Raw genomic sequence first — 16,064 nt, 5'->3', positions numbered from 1 at the left:
GACTTGGTTGGTGCCTTGCCAACCCTGTCAGGTGGTGGGGACCAAGAGCCCTTGGCTGAAAAGGACCCCTGCCGGCCCGTGCCCTCCATATCTAGCCAATTGGTAGGCCCTGAAGCCTAAGGAATGCCAATCCTGAGAAACAGTCCTGGAAACCTCTCACCGGGAGTAAAAGGTTCAGTGTTTGCTACTTGAGTTAATCACTAAGGCAAGTCGGACCCCACTCCCATGGAAAGAAAAAATAGGGCACAAATACAATACTTGCCTGAGTCCAGTGATGAAGGGCAGATGACAAAATGGCAGACTCCAATTGGTGGTAAGGCAATCTGCCCTCAGGAGCAGGCCCACAGACCCTGCCATATTAGGCCGCAAAGCGAACCCATAGGCATGGCTGGCCGATGTCCTGGGCTCCGATCTGCAGCCATGGAGAGCCCAAACCAGCCATGTAGCAGTCCAGAAATGATAGCCACCAAAGAAACAGGCCACTGTTCAAAATGGCCTCCCGATGGGACCACACCAGGAATGCAAGGCTACTGCGGTCTGACTGCTCTGCCTCAAGCTCCGCGCCACAGCGCTCCACCCATCCACCAACAAAAGCGGCCCCCGCACAGGCTATAGAAGGCTGGCGCGGCCGTAGAAGCTCCGGAAGCCGCCTCCAGCAAGAGGGCAAATCCGCTGTACAGCTGCCAGGCGGCGATCAAAGGCAGAGCAGGGAAAAGCCACACCAAGGCTGTAAAAGGCTGGCGCGGCTCCTGTGGCTGCAATCCAGCAATCCAGGCAGCCCAGAAACTTGCAGCAGCCCTATCAGATACACTCCCAAACTCAGCGACGAGAGTTGTGGGGAATGGGGAGGGTGGGGAGCACCATGTGGGCCACCCCCCAGCTCAAATCTGTTGCCACGGAGAGCCCTCCCCAGCTGCAAGGCAAACAAAGCAAAACAGAAAGCAAAGAAATACCAAGGGAAAGAAAGCAAAACCAAAAAGTAAAAATTTAGGGAATTATTCCAAGCTCAGCTCCTAAACTATGGCGCAAAAGAAAATGCATCCATAAGCTGAGATTGAGTTAAAAAAACTGAGGAACATCACCAAAAGATTCAATTCAGTCCATAGAGCTAGAGCCTAGAATAACCCAGCCTGGCACCTCCCATTGCCACACTATGGAGAATAGATTATTTTTTGGTAAAGTTTAAATTGGGCTGGTACATCAGGAGTAAATCTGGATTTGCTTGGAATTTTATTTATTCTTTTAATGTGTCTATTGAATTTGGAGTCAGAGAAAAATAGCAGATTTTCATAGACTATACAGTTTTTCCAGATTCTACCTATCTTTTTCTAGAAAATATCAGCATGGTGATCCATATACAATCACTGAGCTGAGAAAACTATTCCAAATTTTTATTCTCAAAATATAATTTAATTTCTTCATAACACTCCACAAAACATTTGAGAACTTTTCCTTAGCTCAATCACCTCACATTGTTGTACAGCAGCAGTCTGCTGTAAATTGATTCAACTTCCTGCAATAATGCAAAAAAAAAATCTATCTTGTGAGAGGGCTGAGCAGCTATTATAAATTCACTGGTTTTGTTACAATTGTCATTTCATCTTTGTCATTCTGCAAATCCTGCCTTGGGAAACAACCCCCACCCTGGTGGATAATGCAATGAAGTGGCACAACTGGATATCCAAATAGCTTCCAGAAACAATTTCACAAATCTGACCTCCCCCCTCATTGTACTTCTGAAGAAATACACAACGTGTAAAATTGCCCAGTTTTTAAAACATGCTATGAAAAGCGTGGCTTTGCAGTCATTTTAAGTATTCTCTTAATTCTATGTTTAAAAACATCCATACAGCCATCAAAAGTTATAATAGAAACACGCTTAAAAAGAAAGGATAATAGCATAGATGCATAATGCTACCCATTTTTCCCCATAGGATTGCACAAAAGTTCAATGGCAGAAAACCGAATATTGTTCCACAGACTTTTTTTCTCTATGAAAACCTAGCTCCTAATGAAGAGGTTTTAAGAATGATTGCTGAATTATGGTCACATCTTCAAAGGTATATTTACTTCACTTGGCTTAGCTTTCCTTTTTATTATTTTCCCCATCTGTCCTCCCAAAAGCTGTTTTTATTTTTAGCCATAATTTGGTTATGATGTAAAGAACTTACGTTAATAGGATTTTTCAAACTATGTTTAGCAGCACCCTTGCAAATTATTTCCAGTAATCAATTTCATGATCTACCTGGATGGAAAGATAGATTCAGACATTCCCTCAAGAAGCAAAATGTCTTTGATTGGTAAAGTAAGCCCATATTGCTTTCTCACATTGTCCATTTGGGGTAATTAGTCTTGTTTTGAGTCATTAGAAAAAAGTACAGTAGCAAGAAAAAATTAGCTCAAATACATAGACTGCCTTAGGCTTAGGGCATTTCTGAAGTTAATGTAGAGTTGCGATGTTACACTTGTTATCTTTGGCACTACTGTATTTGGAAAAACAATTTTTTTTTGGAAGATATGGATTGGTATACCGTTTTGCTAAAACAGAAGCAGAAGAGGCAGATCTGTAGATGTGCACAAAATGAAGAGCAAAAGTCTTTAGGGATATCAGGAGGGCATTCCTAATAGAGATTTTGGTCTGGGGATAGTGTTGTTCCTGGACATATGCTGTACGTGGCTCTTTCAAGGCATAATGACTTGTCTTAGGTGCTTCTTTTTTTAAAAAAAAATCATTTCTGCCAACACTTCTAAAATGTTTATCTAGAGTGGAATTATAATCTATTGGCTGTCCCATATGACCTTGAGCAAGTCAGGTGGTAAAACTGTGCAAAGAGCATGGAAATTAGAGACAAGTGCATTAATCTTTAATGCATTAATTGGTTGGAACATCTATCAAGCCTACTAATTAAATTTCAAACTGCATTTGCTTTTGGAGTTTTATCTATTAGAAGGATGGCAATTTAATTAATGTCTTCTGGTGCTTGATCAAATTCCACTCATAAAAGAATCAGATGGGTATACATATAACCCAGGCCCCGTGGTGAGCAGATGGATGCATGGTTCCATTAGTTTTTGTGACAACATACGTCAGTGGTTGACCAATGTTTCCTTTCAGATGTTTTTGTCTCCCTAACTCAGCCCAAAGTCCTAGCATTCCCTGGCGATTCCCATCCAAACAGAAATGCAACCACCTATATTGCATTGTCCAAGAGCAGCTGAGAGAGCTTGAAAATGGTTTTAAGTGCTGGAAAGTGATTTTTATTCCCCCTCCTCTTACCCCAGCTCAAGACTTCCTATTCAGACAATTCATGGCAATTGGAGGAAAAGGCGTTTGGCAACATGGTTGGGGACAATAACCTGCCTGGCTCTAGTTGGTCAGACAGGTATATTATGGATCTATCCCTTCTGTCTGGTCCTGAGGGTTGGCACATCTTCTGCAAGACATGTTGGCTACAACCATCTTGTTCTTTTTAACTATGTTGTTTGACTCCTTCACAGGTGACCTAGAAATGGACTAGCCCATCCCTGATTTAGAAATCGTAATGAAAAAGCAATTGAAAGGAGTCAGCTCTTGCATTTTCATGCATAGTGGGCAATTCTCTTCACAGTGGCCCTGACCCCTCATTTCCTTTCCTCAGGTAAGGTTCTTAGGATGGTTAAAACTTCCACATAAATCCCCATAGCACAATGCTTTCTCTAGCTCTAACTCTTCAACAACACTATTTTCTGCAGCTGTATTTTATCTGCAAATATCCAAACGAACACTAGTTGGTAGCCAAGAGATACAAACATCCTTACTGTTAACTACTGTCTACTATGGTCTTCTCTAATTCAGAGCAATCAGACGCTGATTGGCAGCCTCAGGATTAGTAAACAATCAACCATCTGAGGGTGACTTAGCTCCTCCCTCTTCAGGTTTGTGAAGTACAAGTCCCAGCATCCCTTACCATTAGCCAGGCTGATGAGCCGTTTGGTGGTCTACTTAAGCAATTTCTAAAAGGCGCAGGTTCCTCACTCCTGAAAGAAAAAAGGTACAATTGTGTTTTGTAAGATAAGTATTTTTTACAATCTACTAAATTACAGAACTGATTGCAAAGAGAGTGAACATCAAGAATTCTACCAATAGTCACAGCTGCTAGAGAGAAATTCCCTGAATTTCTCCAGCAGGAATCCGAAAGCTTGGAAGACAAAACCTCTGGTCCCGGTGACCGACCCAGATTGGATCCTGCAACATTATCCTGAGACACAGATATTCACCTTCATTGGTGAGTCACAGTTGTCTTTGGAATGGTATGCTAGCTACAGCTTATATTCCAAAGAGTGTACCTTAATGTAATTTAATACAATTAGTATGATTATTTCCCATCTACTGTAGTTAACATATTTCTCTGTCTGCCACATTAAAAAAATGCAGTTGAACAGCAATATTTGGAAAGCTTTGGACAATCACAAAATCTGTAGAAAAGTGTTTTTCAAACTTGGCAACTTTAAGATGTGATTGAGGAATTCTGGGAGCTGAAATCCATCCATCTTAAAGTTGCCAAGTTTGAAAAACACTGTTGTAGAGTGTTGTCAGATGTGCACATTCCAGCATTATGCATAAGGCACAATAGCACAGTGCCCAGGACCTACAAAACCTTGGGGGAGGGGGTGTCTATGAAAATGTTTTAAATTAAAAAATGGAAAAGTAAAATCAAGTTTTGAATTCTATAACAATATTTTAAGATATTACTGCTTCTGTTTTTTATCTAATTTTTATGCCGCCCAACTCCCCTACAAGGCAACTCTGGCTTGCATAAATTATTATGTATGATTTGTTGATAGAGGATCTACAAGTGATACAGCTGTGGATGTGCAACCCAGGTCTATGTGTTTAAACCATGTTTAGACCTTTGAGAAAATAAAACTAATAATGAGTGACTGAAGAATGATGTATTTTTGGTGGATTAAAAGCAGCAATGAGGATTTTCTGGGGCCATCATCTACTTTACAAGTAATAACTTTCCCCCCTTCATATTAGAACCTTTAATACCTTATAAAGCAACATATTTGTGTGTCTGTGTGTGCGCGCATGCACATGCACATGCCTGTCTTATTTCCTGGACTAGTTCCTGCAGTTTTCATGGCAAGATTTTTGGAAGTAGTTTGTGGTTGCTCTGGGAGTAGCCCAGGGTTACCCAGTTGGCTTTGTGACAAGGGTAAGAGTAAAATTCAGCATGTCTTTGTTTGTAGCCTGATGCCCTTAATCACTAGACCAAATATATATCACTATACAGGAGTAGAACAGTAGAGAGAGAGGGGGAGGAAGAGAGGAGGTGGGGAAGCAAACCAAAGTCAGAAGGAATAGAAAGAAATGTGCATTTTCACATACTTTTTCTAATTACACCTCCAAAGTTTTTCTTTTTGTAGTCTTTTGGCACTGGGGTCAAAGCAAGCGAACTCAAGTTTCACACAAAGTATTCTAGACATAGAAGGCCAATTGGTTTATGCAACTAGTCCATGTGATGGGGTCATTAATAACAGTGTCTCAAATACCAATTGGCCAATTATCTGGAGAAGATCAGTGGCTCAAAATTCAGAAGAGGTTTATCCTTGGCTCATTTTAATTAATGCCTTAACAACAACAGTGATAAAAGAGAATTACAAGAACATCTATTTTGCCAAACCATGGTGTTCCTATGAAGCAAGCTCAAGAAAACAATTCATGTTTTGTTATGCAGTCAATTCTATAGGAACATACCGTTGCAGTTGATTTCCCTTTTCCTCTCAAAATTCTCAGGATATTCTCACTTATTTTATCTACATTACCTATTAGACAATAAAGACAATTTGGTGTCCTTAAGTGGCTGTTAAGTTTTGTTATGCAGTGTATAACTTCATTGAATATAACGAAATATAACACATAGAACATCCCAGTGCACATATTCTGGAAAGAGAGAAGTTCCCTAGTAATGGGCTCCAGCACAAGCCCAAAAGTTTGGAACAATAAACCTTTGGTCCTGGTGACCAGTTCAGATTGGATCCTGCAACAATATCCTGGGACATGTATATTTGCCTTCAGTTGCAAGTGTGAATTAATTTATTAATCTATTATGAATTAATTAATCTATTATGAATCTTAATGGTTATGCAAAGCTTAGCTATGGAGGGTTGTTTTGTTTTTTTTACTATAACCACAATACAGTTTAGTCTAGGTTTATCTCAGGATATATGACAATCTAAGCAAGTTTCAAGCAAATTTATTTAAATATATATTTAATTTCTATAATTACAGAACATTCAGTGTACCTGTCTTGCCAGCTGCATCCCTGAATTGTAAGAGGAACATGTTAGAAAAAGAAACAAAACTCTTTCTGTCTTTCCAACTGTATACCGGAAGGAAATAGAAGATGATGATGATGACCAGCAGCAATGTGGATGGGTTCAGGTACAGTGGCTATGAGGGTGCTGTTGGAAGACCTAAAAGGTCAGTTTAAGGACAGACAGCCATGGAGAAAATCTATCAGTTGTGATCACTAGGAGTAAAAAATAATTTGTTGACAAATAATTAATCAAGTGCTAGAATAAACCATTTAGTGAAGATTCAATAATCACACAATGTAACTAACTAGTTTCATACAATATACTTATCCAAATGCAAATAATATAATTTAGGTTAATGTGTCAAAGCAGCCATTCTCTAAAAGAACTAGGCCAATTAATGGCAGGTCTACTCTGCTCCAATTGCTTTTTCTTCGCTCCAGGAACTTACACAACTAGAGTATAAACAAAGAAAGATTAATTTACATGAAGATCTCTAAGCATTATGTATATATATTTTCCCTTCTTTTTTATGTTGTTTTAAGATCACATTCTGTTGCAAAGCCAATAGGGAAGCTAGATTCATTTAACAACCATGTTACTAATTTAACAACTAGAGTGATTCACTTACAACTGTCTTGCTTAGCAATAGAAATTTTGGGCTTAATTGTAGTTGTAAGCTGAGGACTACTTTGGAATTAATCAAATCAGATTCAGACACTGAATCTCTTAATAGGTAAATAGTCTCCAAAATCATATGCACCGTAGACTTACTTTGCATATTAAGAACATCAATCTATCCATGTCTACTCAAATTTCCCTAATGGGAAACAGATTTTGAGTTAAATCAATGCATCTACAAAATTATGCCATTCTTTTTCTGAATGCTCGACTCTTTCACAAAAATTCATCATAAGCTAGAGCAATAGATCAAGGAAATACATTCTATTCTATGTGCAACCAGCCAAAAACTAAGTAAGATCAGAACAAAGGTTAAATTTTTTATTTAATTTGAATTAAACTCAGTGAGGTTAATATAACTCCCAACAGGTTTTAATACTTTGTACTGATCTCGTCAGAGGGTATAATGGCTCAGTGGTTAAAGACTCTGAACTTGACAGCCTGGTTTCGACACCTGAGTACTGCACAACAGGATGAACTCCTGTTACTTGTCCCAGCTCCTGCTCAGCTAGCAGTTCAAAAGCATTCAAGTGTGAGTAGATAAATAGGCACTTCAATGGGAAGGTAACAGTGCTCCATGTGTCTCGGCATATAGTCATGCTGGCCATATGACCACCTAAATATTTTTGGACAAAGCTGGCTCCCTTGGCTAAGTAACAGAGATGAGCACCGCACCTAGAGGTGGACTCAACTGGAAAGGAGAAACTTACTTTTACTGATCTCATATTAAAAATTATAGTTCATGATACACCAGGTTTTATGGATTTGCAGGCTGAATAGTAGTTTATCACTCTATGTAAAATGTAATTTTTAATTTTTAATTATATTAGTGCGGAAGTGGCAATGAAGGAAAGCACAAATTCTTCAATTTTATCACTAACAGAAACCATATGCATATACCGTATTTTCCGGCGTATAAGACGACTTTTTAACCCAGGAAAATCATCTCAAAAGTCGGGGGTCGTCTTATACGCCGGGTACCCGAATCTGAGTTGCTGGCGCTGACCGATGACACTTTGGGAGCGCCGGCAACATTGAGGGGAAGCTGTACTCCAAATTAGTTCCAACCTACAAGAGGTGCCAGGCAGTGCGCGGCCCACGAGAAAGGAACGCGTCCCCACTCTACCCCAGAATTCAGGTCACCTTCCTTTCTTTCCCAGCAGTCCACAGTGAAAGCGGCGCCGCGGTCGACCTGGGCCAGCGCCTTGCACACCTGGCTCTGCGTCTCCATTATGAGAAGCTCCATGCGACTTCGCATGTCTCCGCCCCAGTCGCGCAGCTCTCGCAATCCGCTCACCGGAGGAGCCATGAAGTGCTCGCACCGCCTGGCCAGATCTTCCTCGTCCTCCTTTCCCCATGGCTTTTCCAGTTGTAATTGCTGCTGCTGCTGCCGCCGAGGCTGCTCCTTCATCTCCGCCCGCCGCACCAGACCCAGCCCGGCCAGCACCGCCGTGGCTCCCGCAGTCCAAGCGGATCGGCACCCGGGCTCGCAGGTGAAGGGTGGGAGTGCGCAGCGCACTTTCCTGGCTTGGTGCCGATCCGGACGGCTGCAGAAGGAACTGGGCACCGGCTGTCATGTCTTTTCTGCTGTGCGGGATTCGGCACCTGGGCTCCCGGGGTTTAAGCCTCCGGGCCGGCCCGCGCTGCTCCAGGATGTTCGCTTCGGGCTCCTTGGAATCGCTGCCGGGCGGTTCTTCCCGTTGGGGCGATGGTGGGTGGCAGCGATCGGCATCGCTTGGACTGCAGGAGCCACGGCGAACTCCTTCCCCACGAGGTATTGCTCTGCATTTCACCACCTCTTCCAGGCTCGCAGCCACCCACCATCGCCCCAACGGGAAGAACTGCCCGGCAGCGATTCCAAGAAGCCCGAAGCGAACATCCTGGAGCAGCGCGGGCCGGCCCAGAGGCTTAAACCCCGGGAGCCCAGGTGCCGAATCCCGCACAGCAGAAAAGACATGACAGCCGGTGCCCAGTTCCTTCTGCAGCCGTCCGGATCGGCGCCAAGTTAGGAAAGTGCGCTGTGCACTCCCACCCTTCGCCTGCAAGCCCAGGTGCCGATCCGCTTGGACTGCGGGAGCCACAGCGGTGCTGGCCGGGCTGGGTCTGGTGCGGCGGGCGGAGATGAAGGAGCAGCCTCGGTGGCAGCAGCAGCAACAATTACAACCAGAAAAGCCATGGGGAAAGGAGGAGCAGCGCTAAATTACCTTCCGGGGTGGAGGGGTGTGTGTGGAAGAATAGGTGAAGCTAAAACGGCTTTCTCGTTCATCCCGATGTCAAGAGAAGCGGCTTGAGGGGCGCCCGAGCTTTTAAGATTTTAACCTGGGCTAATCGGGCGGGGGAAAGAAGTGCTCTAGTCTGCAAACGAGGCAGGGTCTTGGGTTTAAAGGGTGGGGGGGCAGAGAAACTTTCAAGGCAGTTTTCTCTCAGCCAGAGGTAGAATCTGAACGGGAGAATATGGGCGCGCTGCGTGGATTGCATTATTTCGCTCATTTCTGGAAATATCCCTGCGCCCCTTTTCGCCTCCCGGAATTATGTGGCTCCCACCCACCCCACCCCACAACAGATCTGCACGAGAGGCCAGAAAACTGTGGGTTTCGTGTGTGTGTATGTAACAAAAGGTGCAGATGTCTTTCCCCCCCTGTTTCTTTCCGGCTGCAGCCTTTCTTCTGAATGGGGTCGGGCTGGATACGCTGCGAAAGAGATCGGCTTGGGGGAAAAAAAACCGGTCTGCCGCCTTTACCACTACCTCCCCTCTTCACAAACACACACTTTTTGTTGTTGTTTGTTGCTGATAACATTCCCCCTCTCCCCCCCCCAATTCCACGGGTTCAAAGCCGCCGAGAGAGAGAGAGAGAGAGAGAGAGAGAGAGAGAGAGAGAGAGAGAGAGAGAGAGAGAGAGAGAGAGAGAAAGAAAGAAAAAAAGAGTTTTGATTCTGCCGGCTTATTGCGAAGGCATTGGAACAAGCAGCCTAAAACTAGGAGGCGTGTAAAGTCGCGGCTTAACGTTGCCGCAATGAGACTTTGGTGCCTGTTTGTATGGACGGTGTCCATGCTTGCCGCGTCCTCTGTATCGAGACCTCTTTTAAAGCTCCTTTTTGATAAACCCCCCTTGTGCCTCTTCTCCGGGTTTCTTGGTAACTGGGATCCGCTACACGTGCAAAACGGAGTCCCGAAATGGCTCTCCCGAGGTTGCCCGCTCTCACCATTACTGCAGCCGTCCGGATTGGCGCCAAGCCAGGAAAGTGCGCTGCGCACTCCCACCCTTCGCGTGCGAGCCCGGGTGCCAATCCGCTTGGACTGCGGGAGCCACGGCGGTGCTGGCCGGGCTGGGTCTGGTGCGGCGGGCGGAGATGAAGGAGCAGCCTCGGCGGCGGCAGCAGCAGCAATTACAACCGGAAAAGCCATGGGGAAAGGAGGATGAGGAAGATCTGGCAAGGCGGTGCGAGCACTTCATGGCTCCTCCGGTGAGCGGATTGCGAGAGCTGCGCGACTGGGGCAGAGACATGCGAAGTCGCATGGAGCTTCTCATAATGGAGACGCAGAGCCAGGTGTGCAAGGCGCTGGCCCAGGTCGACCGCGGCGCCGTTTTCACCGTGGACCTCCTTGGAATGCTGGAACCAGCTGGTTGCTGCGCAGAGCTTCCCCCAGGCATCCAGGGAGATATTACCGATGCTCTGACTTCCCCAGACCGGTGGACCTCGCCATCAGTGGGGGTCAGCTGAGGAAGTCAGAGCGTCGGTAATACCCCCCTAGATGCCTGGGAGAAGCTCCGCTCAGCAGCCAGCTGGTTCCAGCATTCAGCAGCATGCAGCCTTGACTAGATTGGCACAGCTTTCTGTCAATGTCATCAGTCAGTGCCAGCAACTCAGATTCATGAAGCTGTGCGGATCTCGACAAGGCTGCATGGGTGAAGGAAAAAAACCTGGTACAAAATAGCCCTCTTGCCACTACACCTAGCGTAGCCCATTACCTTTCTCTACAGTACAGCAACAATACATACAGTACAGCAACAGTACATACAGTATAGTATACAAATATAACAGTCAAGACCCCATCATGGCTCCACCAGCAAGAAGAAAGAAATATGAAGCCAGTTTTAAACTTAAAGTTGTAAACTTTGCCATGGAACATAATAACTGTGCTGCTGCAAGACAATATGGAGTAACAGAAAAGATGGTTCGGGACTGGAAAGCAAATGTAAAAGCGTTAAAGAGTATGCCAAGGGGTAAGTGTGCATTAAGAAGAGGCACCCCACATTGGCCAGAACTCGAAAAACATGTAGCAGACATGGTGAATGAGCATCGCCAAAACGGTTATGTAGTGACACGAAATAAAATACGTTTGTTTGCACTTCAGTGGGCCAAATCTAACCCAGATCACAGCAACAGATTTAAGGCCACTGTATCCTGGTGTACTAGATTCTTGGAAAGGCATAAGCATTTGAATTAAAATTACCATATTGAAATCAAATCTGATGTTTTTTAATTTTTATTTGGTGTGCGTTGGAAGAGGGGTAGTCTTATACGGCGAGTATAGCCCAAACCCTATATTTTAACAGGAAAAGTAGGGGGTCGTCTTATACGCCCAGTCGTCTTATACACCGGAAAATACGGTATATGAACACAGCATATATTGTGGCCATTAAAATCACTTGCCTAGTTCAGTTCCCTGGGCCCTGACATTGTATATGTATTACTGCATCCTGATTCATCTAAGCGAGGACCTTTTGATTCCATGGGCTACATCTGTTGTGAGATTAGGAGACAGAATGTGTATACAGATGCAAATATTCACATGCTACATAGTATGTATGTTAACCTCTCAAGGGGAAACACTGGGAGGAAAGAAGGAACGGAATGAGTGATGAATCCAACCTTCCCACCCTATCAACAATTCTGCCTCCAGACTTCAGATTTCCCATGGTGGGTGATCCTGATATTGTCATGCAAAGAACAAGCTTTGTAGATCAGTCCTTTCTGGAGGATATAAAATGAAAGTGGCCAATGAGCAATTATTCGGCCAATGCATATAATGTTCAGGAAAGTAATGACTACTGAAATGTAAAGCTACTAGCTGGACGCCTGTGTTTTGCTACGAAACTATGTGCTTGAGCTTGATAAATTGACACTTACATCCTGAAACTTAATGTAGAATGTGTAACTCCGTAGCATCAGAGTGTGTTAATATAATGCAACTGGCAATTGGAACAGAGGGGGAGGGGGAGTAGAACTCCTTAGCATCAGAGGGCTGCTTGGAAAGTGAAACTATTTGCTGTGTGAGCAAGAAGGAGACAGGAAGGAGGCTGGGCGTGGCTTAGCTTAAGTGTTCTGTATTAAAGCTGCTTCCTGCTGTGAAAGTAAAATTGAAACTCCTCTGCTTGTGTTTTGCATTTGGAACAGATTTCTTTGCAGGTGGGGAGGGGGAGTAGAACTTCTTAGCATCAGAGCGTGTTAATAATAATATAGGTCATTTTGAAAAATCCTTTCTTAGTGAGCACTACATGACAAATTTCAAGTTTGTAGGCTTTATGGTTCTGGAGATTTCGTGATTAATGCGTGAGTGGTTTTTGCTTTTATATATATAGCTAAGACTTGAACATAACACCTCTCCTGCGTGAGCTGCACTGGCTCCCAGTTGGTCTTCCGGGTGCGCTTCAAGGTCTTGGTTACCACCTTTAAAGCGCTCCATTGCATAGGACCTAGTTACCTTCGAGACCGCCTGCTGCTACTGATGACCTCCCATCAACCTGTGCGCTCCCAGAGAGGGCCTCCTCGGGGTGCCATCAGCCAAACAATGTAGGCTGGTGACCCCCAGGGGGAGGGCCTTCTCTGTGGGGGCACCTACCCTCTGGAATCAGCTGCCCCCAGAGATAAGGAGAATCCAAGACCTCAGTGCCTTCCGCCGTGCCTTTAAAACTTTCCTTTTCCAGCAAGCCGGGCTGGTTTAAATTTTTTTAAAATGTTTTTAATTGGTTTGTCACTTTTTAAATTATGGAGCCAAATCGATATATATTCTTTTAATTGTTTTTAATGTTTGTATTTTATGTTTCTTATTTGTGGCTGTACACCACCCTGAGTCCTCCGGGAGAAGGGTGGTATATAAATTCGAAATAAATAAATAAATAAATGAACGAACGAATGAATGAATGAATGAAAAATAAAAAATTCAGATTATCCCAAGAACTGTTTGTTAGATGAGCTCAGGAACGCAAAACCTAGGTCACATCATTAATAATAGCAAATCTGTAGATACCGTAATAGGTCATTGATATACTGTATAACGGAACAGTGATTATTTATTTTACCTTCTGGGATAGAGTAGATTGTTTACCACCACATTCAATATAAATGCACATATTCAAGTACTTTTTTTTCTAGATCTGAATTTATTATTTTGTTTAACTTCACATATGCCCCTCCAAGAATTATCTCATCCCAACAATTATCTCCTACATAAAAGAACATTTGGAAGTCTGAGGAAAAAATAGCACAAGTCTGCCACCTGGAGTGAGTCTTCTATAAAACCAATATATAACCTTGATTAATGATTTTATATACTGTAATACAATTGATGTACATCATACTTTGCTAAATATAAAAATCCTATGTATGTCCTACAGGCAAAACACAGAAAGACCAATGGATCTTTTCGTAGTCCTCGATTTACAACAGTTTGTTTAGTAACTGTTCAAAATTACAACAGCACTGAAAAAAGTTACTTATAACCATTTTCCACATTTACAACAGTTGCGGCATCTGCAAGGTCATGTGATCAAAATTCGGATGCTTGGCAACTGGTTCATATTTATGATGGTTGCAGTGTCCTGGGGCCATGTGATCACCTTTTACAACCTTCTGACAAACAAGTCAGTGGGGAAGCCAGATTCATTTCACAACCAGGTTACTAACTTAACAATTGCAATGATTCACTTAACAACTCTGACAAAAGTCATAAAATGGAGCAAAACCTATTTAACAAATGTCTCACTTAGCAACATCCTACATTTTGAAAGAAACAACAGAAAGGATGGGAAAAATGAGTGTAACAAGAAAACAGCTATTTTAGTCTTTGTTATATTTTTAGAGGAGGACCTGTTCACCTTACCACTGTATTTGGCATTAATTCTGTTCATCTACTCTAAGAAGGCAAAGAGGATTCTGCTTTGATGTTGTCAAAGGGTCTCTCTGTTAACAGAGAATGGTATTCTTTGTTTTTTCCTGTACAAGAACCCAGAGAAAATTTGGGAGATGTGAGATGAAGAGGTATTCCTTTCTGGGCAAAACAGCCTGTTCTATATATCCTGGAAAAACAAAGTGCTGCTAGTTTTCCCAAAACTCACATGAGCTTCATAGCATCCTGGCAATGCACTGACAGATTTCAAGTCAGCTCTGGAATTTGCATGAGTTCAGGGCAGCCCAACAAATTAATACAAGGACAGATGGCTTCAGATATCTAAATTATAAGGAATATAACACTTCCTTTCCACAGTGACTATAGGAAGCACACTAGTACATGGAGAATGAGGGCAGAGAGATACCAGCTAATGGCTGTTTTTTGCAGGCTCATCTCAGTCTCAGAGTTCTAATCCTGCTTTAGGCATGAAAGCCAGCTGGGTGGCTATGGACCAAGCACTCTCTCTCTCAGCCCAATCCACCTCACAGGGTAATTAATTGTGGGAAAACAGGAGTAAACTTCATTGAGTATTAGGTATGTTCACCACCTTGAGTTATTATAGAAATAATAAAGATAGGATCCAAATAAATAAATCTTCAATAAACATTGCCTGGAAAAATTCTTGAAGTTACAATGGCTGTCCTTTCTAAAATCATGTTTTCAAATCAAGAGCTTCAAAATATTGTACCACTACCTATTCCCTTGGTTTTCTGTAGAGCAAATAGTTTTCATTTTTACATAATCATAACAAACAAAGACATAGTAAAGTATGTAATATAAACCAAAGCTTGATGATGGCTTAGCATACCAAACGTTGAAAACTACTCTGACGCCCTTTAGTGAAGGCAATTTATATTATGAGGAAGTCAAATAATATTTAGCGGTATAAATTCTAAATTGAAGCACAACAGACTCTTTAAAAATATTCAGGAAGATATTTTTGGATATGAACTGAAATATTCTCTTCGAAGTTTTCTGAGACATAGAATTTGTTTTAAATCTATTTTAGCAAGTCATCATTACAGTAGCTGATGGCCGTACACTAAAACTAAGATTTAACCTAACTAAGGTTACCCATGTAACCTAAGTTTTCTGGATTGTGTAGAATTGAAAAGGATGATCTAAGAATCTGTTGAAATTTCTGTTGTTTTAAATATCTATTTCTTAACTGCTAAGGCATGCAAGCAAAACACATAAAGATTTTTTTTAAAAAAAATAACCAAAACCAAAAGGGGTTTTGCAAAATAATAAAAAAATATATTCTGGCAGCCCTCCCCCGCTTTTTCCTCCAAGTTACTAATTGTTACTTGCATATTTTTATACTAGTTTGAACATTTTTATCTCCTACCTGCTTGGATAACTTTAATCATCATTACAAGTAAAAGTTTCTTCTGTTCTATTGGAAGTTTCTCTTTTTTTTTTCTCTCTAAACAATCCCCTATACTCTAAGCTTGCCTTGCAAGGGTGACCCTTCCTATCCGAATTTAGCTCAACCTCTGCCGTGTTTATCGATCGTCGCTTTCCCTTTGCTGCAAATCCTTTAATTCTCTCTCGTACTCCCCATCCTGGATTGAGGACAAAGTTTCTCTTTTCCAAGGCTGTGCCTGAACAAGCGAAGAACCAACCATTCCCGACACAGCAACGTTTCAAAATCTTTCTTGGAGATTTTCCCGCGCGCGAAAGGCGACAGCAGACCCGGGAACTGAGTAAACTCTCTTACCGATCTGCAGAGCACAAATACAAATACTTTTGTATTTATGTGTTTTATTTTGTGCCTGTTCACCGCCCTGAGTCCTTCGGGAGTAGGGCGGTATACAAATTTAATAAAATGAAATGAAATGAAAATGAAATGAAAGAAGCAGCTCCTCCCGCCCTCTCCACCTGGGCGAAAGCTTCGTACTGGAAGAGG

At 42.7% G+C, this 16,064-nt stretch overlaps 1 long non-coding RNA gene across 1 annotated transcript; it reads right to left on the bottom strand.

The window, feature by feature from the left end:
• Positions 1–1,376: 1,376 nt before the first annotated feature.
• On the bottom strand, positions 1,377–16,056 carry LOC117674115 (uncharacterized). Its single transcript, XR_015731325.1, has 3 exons — positions 15,876–16,056; positions 6,289–6,515; positions 1,377–4,017 (listed from the first exon to the last, which is right to left on the bottom strand). It is a non-coding gene; the product is annotated as an uncharacterized LOC117674115 (long non-coding RNA).
• Between the last annotated feature and the right edge of the window lie 8 nt (positions 16,057–16,064).

The sequence above is a fragment of the Pantherophis guttatus genome, chromosome 1 (assembly GCF_059756535.1).
Source record: "Pantherophis guttatus breed Tessera chromosome 1, ASM5975653v1, whole genome shotgun sequence".
NCBI classification, from domain to species: Eukaryota; Metazoa; Chordata; class Lepidosauria; order Squamata; family Colubridae; genus Pantherophis; species Pantherophis guttatus.
This window is presented reverse-complemented; position numbering and strand designations above follow the sequence as displayed.